Source organism: Geotrypetes seraphini, chromosome 17 (assembly GCF_902459505.1).
Source record: "Geotrypetes seraphini chromosome 17, aGeoSer1.1, whole genome shotgun sequence".
Lineage (NCBI taxonomy): Eukaryota > Metazoa > Chordata > Amphibia > Gymnophiona > Dermophiidae > Geotrypetes > Geotrypetes seraphini.
This window is the reverse complement of record NC_047100.1, coordinates 28,276,535-28,295,020: the sequence shown is the minus strand read 5'-3', so window position 1 is coordinate 28,295,020 and position 18,486 is coordinate 28,276,535. Positions and strand designations below refer to the sequence as shown.

Genomic DNA, 18,486 nt, shown 5'->3' with positions numbered 1-18,486 from the left:
ACCTAGACAACCTGTGGCACCTACTGTACCGACCACTACGCTACTGGTGACATCTCTTTGCAAGAGAGGAGATTCTAAAAGGGGAGTTGGCCAACATGCTGCGGACACAAAAAGCTCAAGCCTCTGCAATGACACAGCTAGCGCTGGCCCTACTTGAGCACTGACCTGTACAGACCTTGGTGACCAGATCTCGCTAATGACACAGGTCGAGATCAAGGAAAACAACATCCAAACATTGAAGATCTAGAAGTGCTTTTCAACATTTGTCTGTCTAATGCAGGGGTCCCCAAAGTCCCTCCTTGAGGGCCGAATCCAGTCGGGTTTTCAGGATTTCCCCAATGAATATGCATTGAAAGTAGTACATGCACATAGATCTCATGCATATTCATTGGGGAAATCCTGAAAACCCGACTGGATTCAGCCCTCAAGGAGGGACTTTGGAGACTCCCTGATCTAATGCTCCTATCCTCACAGGGCATCGAGGAATACACTTTAGACTTCTCTAACTACTCTTCCTTTGGAGCCAGGTCAGGTTTTCAGGATATCCACAATAAATATGCATGAGATAGATTTGTATCTCAAGGAGGCAGTGCATGCAAATCCATCTCATACATATTCATTGTGGATATCCTGAAAACCTGACCTGGCTCCGGCTCTCGAGGACCGGAATTGCCAACCCTGCTCTAGGCTGATAAGTCATAAGGGATCTCTTCAGCCCCATCTCCTTCACCCCCTAGAACAGGGGTAGGCAATTCCGGTCCGCGAGAGCCGGAGCCAGGTCAGGTTTTCAGGATATCCACAATTAATATGTATGAAATGGATTTGCATGCACTGCCTCCTTGAGATGCAAATCTATCTCATGCATATTTATTGTGGATATCCTGAAAACCTGACCTGGCTCTGGCTCTCGAGGACTGGAATTGCCTACCCCTGCCCTACAAGATCACCACCTGAGAGTCTCACATTCACCACGTTTTTACAACAGATGGATCAAGATCTGCCAATCAAAAGAGTTAGAATCTAAATCCAAAGCTGAAATAAAATCATTCCCCTACCTTTGTTGTCTCCCTCCATGTGCCATCCCTTCATCACAGGCAGTTGGGTGAGGCTGGCTGTCCTGCCCTCTCGCTTTCAAACGCCTTGATTAAGCCAGCTGTCTCTCTTGTCTTCCTCCCCCTTTGCAATTCTGCTATATCTTTTTTGAGATGTAGCGACCAGAATTGCACACGGTATTTGAGGTGTAGTTGCCCCATGAAGCGATACAAGGACATTAAAACATTCTCATCTGTTTTCTAAAGGGCTCGTGTGGCCTTAACAAGAATCTTACAGTAATCCCTCTTTGTCCATGTCACATCTAGAAAAATACCTCAGACTGCAGTTCAGAACAACCAGTGGGTTTACATTAAAAAAAACAGAACCTGAGCTTCTTTTGATAAGTATAAATTTAATGCTTTGTAAAACCAAGAACAACTTCTAACTAGTGCTAGATTTTTTAAACATACCAGCGCTCCCACCTGGCTGTTTTATGCTGCCCGCAGCCGGCTCCCTCTTCCTCACTGCCGGTCCGCAGCCGAACGTGCCTCGGGCCTGAGATCAGTTCACAAAGCTATGTGCGGCGGCTCCTCATGTGTCCCGCGCATCATCCAGAAGTCTTCCCTGATGTGCAATGTCAGAGAGAAGGCTGCCAGTTCCGGCGCAGGACATGCATAGAAGCCGCATAGAAGCCGCCTCCCGCAGCTTTGTGAACTAATCTCCTCAGGCCCGAGGCACGTTCCAGCCATGGACTGGCAGGAAATTTCTGCGGACTGGCAGTTGAAAAACACTACTCTAGATTACCAGCAGATTCCAGGACTGTCTCAAGTAGAGAATGACATGGTTAGCCGCGGGTAACCCACCGGAACGGGAGGGAAAAATAAACTGCTTGCCATGGGTACGGGGGACAAGGCCATTCACAGCCCATGGAGCGGGATCTCACTGTCTCTGCCAGGAAACGATCAAATCTAGTCTTGGGTGATCCCTCACACATTTTCCTGCAAGCAGTTTACCTGGCAGAACAGCAAAATGTATTAGCAGATGACAAATTGAGTTGAATCCTTCAGCCTCACAAGTGGACACAATTCCAAGGTTTTTCATCAAATCTTTGCAGATTGAGGAACAGAGACAGACCTCTTCGCTTCCCCCATAACCACAAACTTCCAGGTCTTCTGTTCCAGACTTTAACTAGTGCTGCCCGATTCAGGAAAAAAATTGATTCAGCCTACTGAATCAAATTTTTAATTCGATTTGCCTGCCCAATTGGGTGTTTTGTTTTTTTTTCAAACATCCTGGTGGATTTTATAACCTCTTCACCCCTTTGCCCTCCCCTACCCACACTGGCACTGTGGTGTAAACAAAATAAACAAAAAAGACTGTCTCTTTATGCTAAATCCTAGCTCACATTCGCGGTCTAACACCAGTTTCGGCATGATATACATTTCAAATCTGACATATTGTAATCACAAATAAAATTATTTTCTACCTTTTGTTGTCTGGTCATTATTCAGATCATGTTAGTCCCAGGCTCTGGTAATTTAAAAAAGAAGTTAAAAAAATTTTAAGCATCATAAAATAAGATAAGAAGACTGCAACATCTTAACAAGTGAAAAAAGTGCTGAAAAGGAATAAAACATACCAGTCAATAACTAACAAATAGTTAGTATGGCAGAAATGATATGCGGTTTTGAGGAGTCCTTAAAATAAGGAAAGGTGTGCAAATTAGCCAGACAAATTTCCTAAGTAAAAATGTAAGACAAACGGACGTAAAAAAAACACAACTTGCATATGTGTATGCTAAATAAAACTAAGTGGGGGATCCTGAATTAGCCCAAAAATTCTCTCTAAAGAATGTCATCAAAACATATCTAAAGACCTGCATATACATTTGTTAAATAAATGTCTCATGTAAAATATCAAACATCTGCAAAATAGACAAAAGGGGGGGGGGGTTTGTGGAAAAAAAACTACCCGATCCTCTATTGTAATAAAATGTAGCGCCACTGTTGTAAGACTGCGCAAAGAGCCAAACTAAAACAGAACCGCTAGAGAACTAAAAATAGAACCTCTGCCCGGAGGCTAGGACAAAACAAACAGGGCATGAAAAGAGTAACATGTCATACATACTTAATCAACCAATGGGGAGTCTAAGAAAAACTGCCCCATCCTTTGTCGTAAATTATAGAAACGCTGTGGCATGACATCGTATAGTCAGTCATGCTAAAACTAAACCACAAGGCAACTAAAAACTACCGAGGCTAGGAAAAAAGGTGTGGGGAAGCTGAATCGAAGTCTCCAAGGACACGAAAACAGCAGAGGAAAGAGGAATGTTGACAATGTGTGAAGAGGCTGCGGTCTCAAACTTTGAAAAATGAAAGTAAAGGTGCTAAATACCAGATCGAAGTCACAGGAACAAAAAACAACCCATAAAAAACTAAACTCAGCAGGTCAAAGCTAAAAGCCAGCAAAAACAAAATGAAGTAAAACCGGCAGACTTACCGAAATCAAGTTTCAAGTTTATTTAAAATTTCTTATACCGCCCAATCAAGCCTTCTAGGCGGTGTACAAAAACACCAAAACAATGTGCCAATTAACATACGGTTGCATCAGAGGAGAAGCTGCCACCCACAGACGCACGCAAACGCAGGCAGGCTACGGCGGCTTCAGCAACTTACTCTGGAAACTTAAAATACACCTCGAAGGTAAGGGGGAGGAAAATTCTCAGACCACGCAAAGGGTGCTGAAGGGTGGTGAGGTGGCAAGAGGGAAGGGTGGTGGTGGAAAGAACGGAACAGATGCTGAAAGGGAAAATATGGGGAAGACAGGGAGGGGAGAAGACGCTGAAAGGGAAATGTGGAAGACAGAGATGCCAGACAATGGGGGGAGCAGAGGGAAGAAAATGGGTGCCAGACCAATTGGGGGGGGGGGGGATGAAGGGAGAGGCACAGTAACATAGAAACATAGAAACATAGAAATAGACGGCAGATAAGGGCCCACGGCCCATCTAGTCTGCCCACCTTAATGTCCCTCCCCTACCTTTGCCCTGTGAATAGATCCCATGTGCCGATCCCATTTGGCCTTAAAATCAGGCACGCTGCTGGCCTCAATCACCTGTAGTGGAAGACTATTCCAGCGATCAACCACTCTTTCAGTGAAAAAGAATTTCCTGGTGTCACCTCGTAGTTTCCCGCCCCTGATTTTCAACGGATGCCCTCTTGTTGTCGTGGGACCCTTGAAAAAGAAAATATCTTCCTCCGCCTCGATGCGGCCCGTAAGATACTTGAACGTCTCGATCATGTCCCCCCTCTCTCTGCGCTCCTCGAGCGAGTATAGCTGTAATTTGTCAAGCCGTTTTTCGTATGGTAGATCCTTGAGTCCCGAGACCATCCGGGTGGCCATTCTTTGCACCGACTCCAGTCTCAGCACATCCTTGCGATAATGCGGCCTCCAGAATTGCACACAGTATTCCAGGTGGGGCCTCACCATGGATCTATACAATGGCATAATGACTTCCGCCTTACAGAGCAAATGGAAGATGCAGAGAGAAGACAGTGGATGGAAGGAATTGAATGAGATGAGGAAAGCAGAAACCAGACAACAAAGGTACAAAAAAAATTTTCTATTTCGCTTTAGGATACAGTAGTATATTAGTTGTTGATAAAAATTTAGAAACAAAGCCCTGCCAGCTGAACATCTCTTTTTCTAGTTCAGCAGCCAGAACATTGATTTATAAGGAAGGAATAAGCTAAATATTGCAGTACTGAGGCTTGTATGGATGCTGCGGGGACAGTAATCGTGGGGACAAATTTTTTCCCCGTGTCATTCTCTACATGGAATCTTAATGTGGTATTTACCACTTTGATGAAGCCTCCCGATTTCATCTCTCAAGTATCTCACTTGGAAAGTGGTACTCCTCATATCTATCACATCTGCACACAGAGATTGTGAACTTAAGCACTGGTGTTGGATCCACCTTTTACAACATTCTACCACGACTAGACGGTTCTCTGTACTCATCTGAAGTCCCTCCCAAAGGTGGTCTTGGCATTTCATCTCAGACTATAGTTCTGTCTTCTTTCCAAGACCACATTCTCATTCTGGTGAAGCTGCATTCCACACACTGGACTGTAAATGAGCCTTCATCTATTACTTAGATCAGACTAAGCCTCACAACTTCTACTCAGATGTTCCTATCATTCGATCTACACAGAATTGGAGCTCCTGTCACTAAAAAGAACCATCTCAACACAGCTAGCAGACTATATATCCTTTTGCTACACTCAGGCTGGGCCGATACTTGAGGGCCATGTCACCGCAAACAAAATATGAGCAATGACGACTTCAGTAGCCCACCCACCACACCTTCAAATCTCATTAGTTTGGAGAATCATTCCAGGCAAGATAGTTTGATCAAACAGCATTGTTTAAAAATAGTAGAAAGTCTCATGTCCTATTCACCTTTCCATCAGTACAGGGCTGTAAAAGTAAGAAATTTCTGGACCATACTTTAGCATTCCAAGCAGCTTCACATGACAGAATTTTGATTGTTATTGCTTGGAGCTTGCTCTTATAAATATTACAGAACTCAACTGAAAACCTATCTCTTTTCAAAATACTTGGTCAAATAATTTTTTTGTCATTCTTAAATTGTCTTTAGTTTATCATCTTTTGTAAACCGCGTAGAACTCATGGTTATGCGGTTAAGAAGTACCCGACAATTTTTTTTTCTATTTAGTAGCTAACTTCCCTCCAACCCTATTGGGTTTTGCCTGGCTCATATGCCTATATCAATTATTCTCAACCAGACTCATGACCCTGGCAGCTAAGGAATCCCACATTTAAGAATGTTACCTGGCCTGGGATAAAACAGTTAACTTACCTGTAACAGGTGTGATCCAGGGACAGCAGGCAGATATTCTTATAACCATCCTACCTCCCCTAATTGGTTTCTTAGCTATTTTTACTGAATTGATGGTGCAGCAGGTGCAAAGGCACGTGTGCAGTTGGTCTTCCAAGGTTTTTTGTTGTTTTTTTTTTTTTAAAACAACATGACACTACACTTGTGGACTGACTGTGCCAGGCTCCATGGATGACTTCACCCACATGTAAGAATATCTGCCTGCTGTCCATGGATCACACCCGTTATCGGTAAATATTTGCTTTATCCGAGAACAGGCAGATATTCTCACAACCCTCCCACCTCCGCTAGTTGGCTTCTTAGCATTTTTACTTAACTAATGGTCCCATGAGCTAACTGGGCTGGAAGGCACATGCGGTACAGGCAGTCTTGAAACTAAAAATTTTTTTTTTTAAAGTAACAGTACAATTTTGCAATGTCCATACCGGGCTCCATGGATGACATCACCCCCATGTGAGAATAGCTGCCTGCTGCCCTTGGATAACACCCGTTACAGGTAAGTAACTGTGTTTTATCAAGCAATCAGCATCTTTAAGGCCATATTATAGTACAACCTTGTGAAAGTTCTGGCAACACATTGCAGCCACCGGGCCCTGCCCTAGGCTGATAAGAGCCCCACAGTTTTACTGCACTGGGCACGCTGCTCGATAAGGAGTCCAGCCCTACAGGCAAGGTATTAAGCAAATAAAAATCAAAAAGGAATCATGAAACCAGTCACACATTCAATACTGTGTCTTCAAAGTTTGCAGGATTCTAATTCAGGTTTCTTTATTCCATAACAGTTCAAACAGAATGGCAAACAAGAAAAAAAATACAAAAAAAACTCATGGCAAAAGTCCAGCACAGCCTACAGCAACTAGGCCTCACCTGGGCCTAGGCCTTACTCTGGCCCTCAAATCAGGCCTGCTCAGAAAGGAGCATCAGTCCAGCTAGCTTAGAACATTATCCTTCAGTGCATAACTTTCCAAAACACAAATTCAAAAGAAAATGTCCAGGAAGCCCTCAGCTCTGGCCCTGAGCTGAGAGGAGAATTGACAAGTTTCATAGACTCCCACTCAAGGTTTTGACAAACTTCTCCCCAAACAATTCTCAGTTCCATTTAATTACTTCATTCAAAAAAAACATAATCTCACAAAGCAAAAACATTGTCAATCCAGAACTTAGGAAGCACAAGAAAGTGCCCTGCCTGAGGCTTTAGCATTGCTAGGGGTTCCTTTAGCCAAAGAAAAAAAAAAACTCTTTATATTCTAGTCACTGGCAATACACCATACTGCTCTTCAAAGTCCTCAAAACAGCAGAAAGACAAAATTGTTCATAGTAGAGGTATGCAAGCAAAACTTTCAACAACAAAAAACAGTTCAAACACAGTAGGCCTTAAAGGTTACACCTACTTCCATGGCTTCTGCTACTGGCAATATCCCCTCACAAAGTTCCTCAGGTAGAGCTTCATCTTCTGGGCTTGGAACTATCTCATCCACCACCATGAGTTCCAGATTATTAGCTTGAGCAGTGGCAAGAGAACCATCCCTTTTCCTTGTCCTCTCCAACTGTAGAACAAACACTGCTTGGCTTTCAATATGTGAGCCACACCCTGCTCTCTATGGGCCTGCACTGCTCTGAGGTTCTCTTGGGCTCCCTCCTGTGGATGTCCAGGGAAAGTGCAAGGCTTTCTTAACAGGCATTTTGCCTGAACCTTATTTTAATTGGTTTGGAGACAAACCTATCAGAGCTAGGTTGAGTCTCCATTTTTTGAGCTATTGGAGAAGAACTCATTTTCTGCAACGTTGTAATTGAAGAACCTAGGCTGTTGTACTTTTCTGGGCTTGAGAATATTATTTCTGGCCTTAGTTCTGACTTTTCTGGGGCTTTTTAAATGTGAACATGTCAGGCACAGAGTCTGACTGGTCACACTATGACTATGCAATGCTGCAGATGGTGCCAGCCATATAAACTGTACTTTTTTTTTTAAGTAGCCTTTTAGTGATAGTTCTACAACTTAGTTCCGCTAGCTTAAGTTTACAAAGATGCTTTCGGGAGCTTGTATTGTTTAATGGTGTTCATGCCACAATGATTTTGAATTAACAGTATAATTACCAACTAAAAGTAATTTGAAATCTAGCATATCTACAACTTGACATCTTACACTTACGGTAAAGGAGATATGCACCAGATACAGGTGCTATGTAAATGCTGGAGGTAAATTTCAGAATAAAAATAAATTAGAAACAATTTGTGTTACTTCCTTAAATATCCTCGCTGCCTTTTTTTTTTTCTCCAACTATTTTCTTGATATCCATGATCTACCTCTTGAGAATAAACCAAGTTGAATATAGCACATTGGGTGATGAATGAAAAGTTGGATGAGGTCTTTTGTACACAACTTTGAAGATGGACATTAGTGAAAAATGCGTGATCCAATCAAGAGATATAAAACAACCTCATTTTTAGATCATCAAAAGCCCTACCTGGGGATATTTTCAGGGCTGCTAAAAACTAGGGAAGAGTTGATGGTAATGGGTACTGAAAGAAAGATTAGGTTCTTATCTTGATAATCTTCTTTCTTGTAGATGTGTCTCATGGTCCTGAATGCTAGGGTTATGCATCTGAACCTGCCAAGTTGCTTGCAAAATGCTATCAATCATCTTTGAACTCTACCTCGTTCCCGGTCAGCTGCTCCTGCCCCCTCAGTTTGTACAGGAGGGAAATGGGGGAAAATCCCAGACACTACAATTCAGTTCTGCTCTAACATATCCATTAGCATTATAACATTCAAATAACTGATCAAATCAGATACCAAAACTATGTGCATCTAGGCACTAATATTATATAGAGCACACCAGATTTTCTTTTTTCCTTCTTATCAGCTTATCTGAGAGACAGAATTCTGCAAATCCTGACGCAGAAGGCAGGCATAGCCCACTTACCGGTTGGGGCTTCAGGACCATTAGGCACATCTACAAGAAAAGATTATTAAGGCAAAAACCTAATCTTTGTAGTGCAACGTGTCTAGTGGTCCTAAATGCTAGGGATATACCAAAGCAATCCGCCAAGTCTAGGGTGGCCCCACTGAGCCTGCCTTCAAAATGGAGTCTTCCCTGGTTGCTACCTCTATGCCTATAGAACCTAGTAAAGGTAGGAAGGTTAGACTATGTAGATGCTCGAAAGATTTCTTTGGGTGAAACTGCCCCAGGAACCATGAGGTAGCAACTCCTCTGGTGGAAGTGCACATTCAAAGTGATTGGTGGCTGCTTACCTGCATGTATGTGGGCTGCGGTAATAGCCATTTTAATCCATCTGGAAATCAAGGCCTTAGATGCCAGCCTTCCTTTTCTTAGCATGACTGGTCAAAAGGGAATAGGGACTTGTACACCACTTCAGTCTGCGTGACTGAGAAGAAAAATCTGGCCCAAGGCCCTGTCAAACAAAACTCCCAGGTACTCCAAAGTTGACTATCCATCCCAAATCCTGGAGGAGCCAGACCACTTTTGAAACTGCCTGTTCTCCTTCCTCCCTAGATGGGGCTCTGATTAGCCAATCATCCAAATATGGGTACCCTTGGATCCCTGCCTTGGGGAGGTGTGCTGCTTCTATCACCATGACCTTGTAAAAGGTGTGAGGTGCCATTGTTAGGCCAAAGTGGCGTGCAGAGAACTGGAAATGCTGCTCTAGCACATGAAGCCAAGTCCCTCCTATGGGCCAGAAAATTGGGAATGTAGAGATAGGCTTCTATCAAACTGAGGGAGGCAAGAAATTCCCCTGGCACCACTGCCAGTATGACCGACCTCACAGTCTCCATGTGGAAGTGCAGCACTTTCAGTGTAGCATTGACTGACCTGAGGTCCAGAATTGGCCTCCAGTCTGAGCCTTTCTTTGGCATGATGAAGAATATGGAGTATATGCCATAGCCCGATTCTTCATCAGGGACTGGTTCTATGTATCCTTTGCTCTGTTGCCAGGACACTGAGGACTCTCTCTGGCCAGCCAGCTGGATAATCTACAAAAAGGTCCGGAAGAGAGGCACAGAACTCGATTTTGGAACCTTTTCAAAACACTTCTAGGACCCAACAGTCTGTGCCAATCTGAGCCCAGACTGACAAACAGGCTGACAGCCTGCCCCCTGTATCTGGGAGGTGGGATGGGGGGTGCTCGGACCTGTCATGGCGTTATTGCGTTTTCTTGGAGGCTGGAAAGGGACAAGAGCCAGAGGCTTGCTCTCTGCTGTCCCTACTAAACCTCTACTGTGACCCCCGCAAGGACTTATGCATCATTTGGCCTCTTGCATAAGGGCGGAACCTGTGAGAGCCTTGAAAATTCCCATGTCCTGGACCCCGAGCTGACTGGGGTCTATTGTCCAGCAAGGCCTTGGGCGATGGTCTGTTAACACCAGCCATCAAGTCATCCAGACCCTTGTCAAATGACATCTGCCCCTGAAAAGGAAATCTCAGTGTGGCTTTAGAGGATGGACCTCTTGTCACTGGCTGAACCAGAGCATCCGCTGGGCGGATAGCATAAACTGACAACTTTCTCTTGACTCTGATGAAGTCATACAGAGCAACCACTATAAATAGCAATTCATCAAAGATAGGAGCATTTGGAGGTCTTTGTCTTCCTCTGAGGCAGCTGGGTGTGGCAAGCACATGACAAAAAACAGCAATCTGGACTCTCCTGAAGTACAAAAAAAAATGTAGCGAAAGGAGAAATTAGGTTCTTACCTGCTAATTTTCTTTCTTTTAGTCCATCCAGACCGGCACAGATGGATGGGTTTATGCTCCTCTGCCTGCAGGTGGCGACTGAGAACACACTGAATTCTTACAGTACAAGTGGGCTGTGTAGTCCCTCATAGAAAACAACAAAGGCCAGCCGCATTAATTTTTTGGCGGGTACACGCTGTGCACTTCAGCTTGTGAGAAGTATGCATATTAACCATGAGGCAGGCAAAATGAAACCAGCAGTTGAATGGAAGTGGCACAAAGAGAAAAGAACTGCTTCGGCACTCTTTCAGTAAAAAGAAGCAGACCCCCACAGGCATTCAAAACTGTAATCTTTGCTTGACTGGCAAGGCGTACAATTGAGGCTCCTCTAGAGAACAAATGGGGAGGGACTCGACCAACCGAGTGCGACACCCCTGAGGTGGTAATGGTCCCGCAGGACCCCAGCTCAGTCCAACCAGAAATAAGGGTAGGCAAAAAAGGCCACTGCCTAACTTTTCAAGCAGACCCTGCCAAGGCTTACCATTCCACCTGCTGGGGACTGAGGAAAGAATGATTCTATGAGGGACTGCACTGCCCACTTGTCCTGTAAGAATTCAGTGTGTTCTCAGTCTCCACCTGCTGGCAGAGGAGCATAAACCCATCCGTCTGCGCCAGTCTGGAGGGACAATAAAGAAAGGGTTTCAGTGGTGGGGGACCTTAGCTCTGGCCTTAGAAACCTTCAAATTTCACATTTGGAGACCCTTTTTATTTTCCCCATAAGCTATAATAGTCTTACTCACTGTGCCCAGTGACAGCCTGCTTCAGCTTAGGAGAACTCTGCCTCACAGGACGAACATGGTCCTTGAACTGCCAGTCAGACCGATGTTAGACTGAGCTTCAACCCCTGGAAAACCTCACATTGTGAAGAGGGAGAGGACCATGTAGCCGGGCCACTATTAATCCTGGCCAAGCCAAACAGCCTGCTCTCAAGCTCCTGATAAATCTGGGATGTGAGCAGCTACACAGGAGACGGCCCCTGAGCTCCAAAAAATACAAAAGCAGGCCGGCTAGCGAGGTGTCCCCAAGGGTTCATCCACTATGTAAGTCTGCATCTTCTCCCAGGCAGAGATCCCAACAAGTGAAGGCTTTGGTCATAAGAACATAAGAATAGCCTTACTGGGTCAGACCAATGGTCCATCAAGCCCAGTAGCCCATTCTCACGGTTGCCAATCCAGGTCACTAGTACCTGGCCAAAACCCAAGGTGTAGCAACATTCCAGAATCCCAAAGAGTAACAAAAGATTCTAGAACCCCAAAGAGTATCAAGATTCCAGGCAGAATCTCAGAGAATAGCAAGATTCCAGAACCCCAAAGAGAAGCAACATTCCAGAATCCCAAAGAGTAACAAAAGATTCTAGAACCCCAAAGAGTATCAAGATTTCAGGCAGAATCTCAGAGAATAGCAAGATTCCGGAACCCCAAAGAGTAACAAAAGATTATTGAACCCCAAAGAGTATCAATATTCCAGGCAGAATCTCAGAGAATAGCAAGATTCTGGAACCCCAAAGAGTAACAACATTCCAGAATCTCAAAGAGTAACAATAGATTCTAGAACCCCAAAGAGTATCAAGATTCCAGGCAGAATCTCTGAGAAAAGCAAGATTCTGGAACCCCAAATAGCAACATTCCATGCTACTGATTCAGGGCATGCAATGGCTTCCCCCGTGTCTTTCTCAATAACAGACTATGAATTTTTCCTCTGGCAATGTATTCCAGAGTCCCCAACAGAATACTGAGAAAAAATTCCTGAAAATAATAGAGCAGAAACACTTCTGAGCAACTTGCTTGTAGAAAGCAGAAAGGAAAACCAAAACAAAACGGGGAGGCAGGAGCAGCTGCCTGTGAAGGGGGCAGAGTTCAAAGATGATTGACAGTATTCTTGCAAGTTCTTATGCATAACCCTAGCGTTCAGGACCACTAGCCACATTGAAGTAGAAGTTTACCCTTTCTACGAAACCGTGCTAGCAGTTTCTTAGTGCGGGAAACCGCGCTGAATGGCCCGCGCTGCTCCCGACGCTCACTGAGTTCCTATGAGCGTTGGGAGTAGCGCGGGTCATTCAGCGCTAGCAGTTTCTAGCACGGTTTTGTAGAAGAGGGGGTTATTATCACTAATATACAATTATATATATTATCACTAATATAGAATATTAAATATAATATCAGAGCCCTGGGTTATGGTAAACATTTCAATCAAGTTAACAATCGAGTGAGCATGTTTACTATTCTGTGGCTATGGAGGAAAATCCTTGTTCAATTAAATCCTATCTTGTGTGTATGTTTCTTGCTTTGTGCCTTTTTTAAAAAAATAAAATGTTTTATATTTTATAATTTTTGTTGTTATGTAATGATGATGATTTTTGTGATGTATGTGGTATTATGAATGTTAAGTTATTGTTTTAATTATAAATGTGCTGTTGCAATCCCAAACCATTTTGTATAAAGGCGAAATATAAGTAATAAATTATAAACTATTATCTGTTGGTACCCTCTACTGGTCAACTTCATAGATGAGTTAAAAGTCTTCATTTTTCAGCAGAGGCTTCTGGATTATACATAAAAGCAGTTATTTAGCTAGTGTAGTATAGATTGTAACCTAAACACCTGATTATTAGAGGTATTAGATGACACAGATGTTAATTTTACATAACACTTTAAAATTTCAAAGAGAAATCACATCAAAAATGCTGATAAACTGCAGCACCCAGAATGTATGTTTGGCTTCCTAGAACCTTGAAGAGAGATGTTTATTAGTTTTCGAGACAGAACCTCTGGAATGGAGGAGAGGAACCAAGTGAAAAATCATAGAAGAACTCCGTAATCCCTCAAACAGGCCCTAATGCAGTACCAGATATCGAGCAAATTTTATTTTGGAATACACTTTGTATAAAAGCTGAATAAAATAAAAATTGTACTAATGGACAGTGGCGTGATGTGATATGGGCAGTCATACTTTATTTCTCCTTTATATTTCATCTGCTATCCTACGCATATAATAGTGTAATTAATTTTCTTTTTCTAGTATGCTGTAACCTGCTCTGTAAAGGGTGGCATAGCACGTGACTAATAATGAACTAAGCAAAAATCATTTAAAATTTTTCCTTGTACTTCTAACATTTCCAGTCATCATGCCATAAATGGGACAAACCCAGGTCGCAAGAATCATAACGGTTCCCCACCATGAGATGTTTCTTCCCAAAAACTTCTGTGGTACAAATACTCAGATTACCACAAAACAGACTGTTTTGAAGGAAGCTTTTTTCCAAGCACTAAGGGCTCATTTTACAAAGCCAGGGTAGTGATTCCCCTGTGGCAAATGCACTGAAGTCCTTCCAATTCCTATAGGCTTTGCTGCATTTTCTATGGGAGAATCACTACCACAGCTTTGTAAAATGGGACTTAAATGGAAATTAGGGCTTAATGCCCTTTAGTACAGAGGTCCCACAATCTGTAATGGAAATTACTGAGAACTGTTATTACCTAAATTATGTCTTTATATAAAATGGGTTTTTTTAGTCCTCCATAAGCCCAAATTAATATCTTTACTAGCACTAAAAGTGTTAACTTTCCCTCAATAAATATGCCTTTCATTTAAAAATGCTAAAAATAGGTGGCCCACTTTGTGTTTGCAGTCTGGTATCATTCAAAAAAAAGAAAGAAAAGAAAAGCAAGCTGTTTCCATCTGTTAATTAGGAGCTTCACTTAGCCTGCACATGGAAAACCTATTATTCTAGTTTTAAATAATTGGCATAGGAAAATCCCCAAAAATTGTTACTATTTTGAAAGTGTTCTTAATTGTCTAGTTCCTATTTCTGTAAAGACATATATCCACATTAATAATTTAAACAGCCGCCTATGGGCCCCTTTTACAAAGCCACAATAGTGATTCACATGCAGCCCATGGGCTGTGTCGTATTTGCTGAGCTGGGACTTGCTACCACAGCTTTGCAAAAGGAGTCCTGTATGCATTAATGGCCTTGAATGAGAAAATAGTTTAAACAGGTCAGTGAAATCCATCTATCAACCATTTTCAAAATGAAAGGTAGTGCCTGTTGGAAAGATTTCTTAAGCAGACTTGAAAGAGTTTGTTTTTTGCAATGTCACATTTAGTGTTAGGCTTGATGTTAATCTATTAATAAGACATCAGTGAGAAGTACATTGACAACAGTGCTTCCGAGTCCACAAAGCAGGTGTATGGATATTTTCGCCTCAGTCCAGTGGAATGCCATACCATTGCTGCTTGACTGTTCTTCCAGGAGCTGAAACATTGTCCAAGATACTGGGGTTTGCAAAAACCACAGTTAAGTACAGTAGATCATTTCAGTATATTGGCCATTTTAAAACGAGTTAATATGAAGGTAGAACTGTTTAAAATTCCTCTATTTGTGATCAATTTTAGGTTTGTGGAAGTAACAGTAAATTGCTTATTCAATACCCAGAAATAAGCAGGCCAGATCAAATGCCCAGTGATTGGATTTTCATGCATATAACCCTGGATTCTATACAGTATATGGCACTTTGAGCTGCATGCGTGCCCACGCTAATTAGCGTTAACTGGATTTAATTAAAAGTTATATGCGAGTCTAAAAAGGGGCTCAGAAATGGGAGGGTCATGGGTGGATCGGGGGTGTTCTTAGATAAGGGGGGATCTATATCTAATTTAGGCATGAGGATATCCACCACATTTCAGTTGGTGCAAATGATCGTGTCTAAAGATAGGTACGATGCCAGAATATAAACATTATTCTGTAAACGGCACCTCACTAAGAGCCAGTTGAGTTGGTGGAGACAAAGAGCTAGATGCACTAAAGATACTGACTCGATTGCTGTTGGCTGATTCTCCAGCAGCTATCGATGCGCTATCAAGTTTGCATGCAAATACGACCGATCAATCGCTCAGTGAGTGACTGACACATGCGCAGAGCCCTAACAGCAGTGATAGGGGAAACATCCTCCAGTCACTGCTGTTAGGGATTCCTTTTTTTATGGCACAGATGTTCTTTGTGTGTGTTACACATGCACAATCTGTCCTTTTTTTAAATGTCTTCTTAATTTTCTTAATTTATATTCTGCATATCCTACAATTCTATGTGGATTACAAATTATTCAAGTACTCAAGCATTATTAGTCCCGGCGGGCTACCACTCTATCCTGGGGCAATGGGGATTAAGTGACTTGCCCAAGGTTACAAAAAGCAGTGCGGAATTTGAACCCACAACCTCAGGGTACCGAAGCTGTAGCTCTAACTATTGCACCACACACTCACCCAGGCACCTCCCAGCCACCGCGCTCCCCCACACTCCGAAATGGCAGGAGCAATGCCAAATCCTTCCTGCCATGCAGAACACCCCCACACTGGGCTGCCCGGAGCCACGAAATGGCAGGAGGGATGCCCACTCCCTCCTGCTACCAGAAGCCCCCCCTCCACCATACCTTTTTAAACATTGGGAACAGGAAGGCCTTCCCCTATCCGGTGCATCATGTGATGCACAGGGAGGGGCCAAAGGCCCTGATTGGTTCAAACGTCTAAGGCTCCTCCCAAAGGGTGGAGCCTTACGCGTCTGAGTCAATCAGGCCTTAGGCACCTGCCTCTGTATCCAGGATACTGAGGAAGGAGCCTGAATGGCTTGACCAATCAGGACCTTAGGCTCCTCCCTCCTGGATACAGAGGGAGGTGCCTAGGGTCTAGAAATATCGGTTTTTATGATCGCTAAAACCCCATTTTATTTTTAGAATAGCCAAGCAATGTTAGTGCATCCATCGCTTGGCTATTTTGCATGGGGTTTTAGCTAATTTGCATGGCTAGATTGGAAAAACACACAGTGGGCCATTTTTGTGCAACAGGTCAGTAACAGCAATGGACGATCGCTGACTTTAGTGCATCTAGCCCAAAAAGTCTATATGAATTCAAAAGAGCTTAGGATGAGTGTACAGTATTGGATCTCTAAGGGAGAGGACAGGATAGTAGATGGCATGGTTATGTTTTAGATAGTTTATTTATAAAGATAAGTTCAGGCACACTAGTTTAGATTGGTCTTTATTCGTCTTAATTTTTCTCTGTTTCCATAATAATGCTTAGTGTGGGGATTCCTACAATTCAGTCCATAATGTGTACATTTATATGCAGTTTTGCAATATGAGATCCCTTCCCATGAATTTATATATGGCCTCCCCACAGTCTTCTGCACATCCTGCATTTCTCCCTCCCTCAACTTCTCCACTCTATATTCAAAAGACAAAATAAAAATAATGTTCAAATAGCTTAACCCTTCCCTCCTCCTTTCAAAAGCCTTGGGTTTTGGCCAGGTACTAGTGACCTGGATTGGCCACCGTGAGAATGGACTATTGGGCTTGACGGGCCATTGGTCTGACACAATAAGGCTGTTCTGTCTGGATCATGAAGGGTTCCTGTTTCAGAGAAAGCAACAAAGTAAGGACGACTGCGGGTTGGGGTGGGTGAGAGGGAGGGAAGAGATAAGCTAATTTTCTCGTGACTTTAGAATAATTTTAAATTTTGCCTTTTGGACAGTGGAACACTACAGGGAGGGGAAGGGAAAAATGGAGGATATACATGTAGCCCCACGGCATTGCTGGCCCTAGATGAGCTGTGGGGGCTTCGGAGAGTCCTGCTGGCTCAACTGATTGGGGGGGAGAATACCCCTTCCACAATCAGCTGAGTGGCTGCAGCAGGGGAAATCCCCCAACATTGGCAGGAGGGATGCCCACTCCCTCCTGCCAGAACCCCCGAACCCCCATTTGAAGTCTCGTGGCAGGAAGTATGCTTACTCCCCTCCTGCTGGAAACTCCAGAGCACCCCCCGCCAAACACGATAGGCAGGAGGGATGCCCACTCCCTCCTGCCTGCATACCCCCAAACCCATCCCTCCTCCTGCTGCTGGAGGGAGTGGGTATCCCTCTTGCCAGTGCTGGGGGTCCCCGCAGCTCAGTTGATCTTGGCAGGAGTATTCCCCCTCCCCCCGATCAGCTGAGAAGCCACAGCTTTGAGGAGCACTACCGGCTCAGCTGGTCGGGGATAGCGTCCCCTGCCACAATCAGTTTATGGCTGCTGTAGCCTGACTTTAGGATCCCGCAGTGACTTAGATAGGCGGCTGAAATGTAAGCCAGGGTTTTCCTGGCCTACATTTCAGCCACCTATCTTGGCTGAATTTAAGTGTGATTCTGTAACCGGCGCTGTCATGGGATTGACACACAATTGGTGGCTTCTTTTTAGGCAGCCATCAACATAGGCGCCGGTTACAGAATCCAACCCCGATTATCATTCTAATCAGAAAATCTTTTTTTTTTGGAATGCTTCAAGGTTTGTAAACTATCAAGGAAAATCCTTAAATTCAGCTTTATCTACTTGGTTCACAGTTGCACTATTTTCTCCTTAAAACCAAGGAGGGAATGAATTTCTTCAATGTGTGTTGGGCCATGTTACAAGTCATATCTAGCCAAAACCAATGCTCTTAATGCATTCTAGAACAGTGGTCCCAACCCTGTCCTGGAGGATCACCAGGCCAATCGGTTTTTCAGGCTAGCCCTAATGAATATGCATGAGAGAGATTTGTATATAATGGAAGTGACAGACATGCAAATCTGATCCATGCATATTCATTAGGGCTAGCCTGAAAACCCAATTGGCCTGGTGGTTCTCCAGGACAGGGTTGGGGACCACTGTTCTAGAAGTATCAGGGGAAGGATGGAGGGAGGGACAGAAAGTAAAAATTATAAGCATTTAAGTATAAATTCACTCATTTGAAAAGCATGTAAAAAAATACAATTAAATG

The 18,486-nt window shown here is 43.5% G+C and overlaps 1 protein-coding gene across 1 annotated transcript in view; it reads right to left on the bottom strand.

The window, feature by feature from the left end:
* SETD5 (SET domain containing 5) overlaps positions 1-7,572 on the bottom strand; it is a 158,213-nt gene extending 150,641 nt beyond the window's left edge. Inside the window, exon 1 of the mRNA XM_033926164.1 lies at positions 7,342-7,572. The gene's annotated coding sequence lies outside the window, so the exon portion shown is untranslated. The remainder of the gene's footprint in view (positions 1-7,341) is intronic.
* Positions 7,573-18,486: the final 10,914 nt, after the last annotated feature.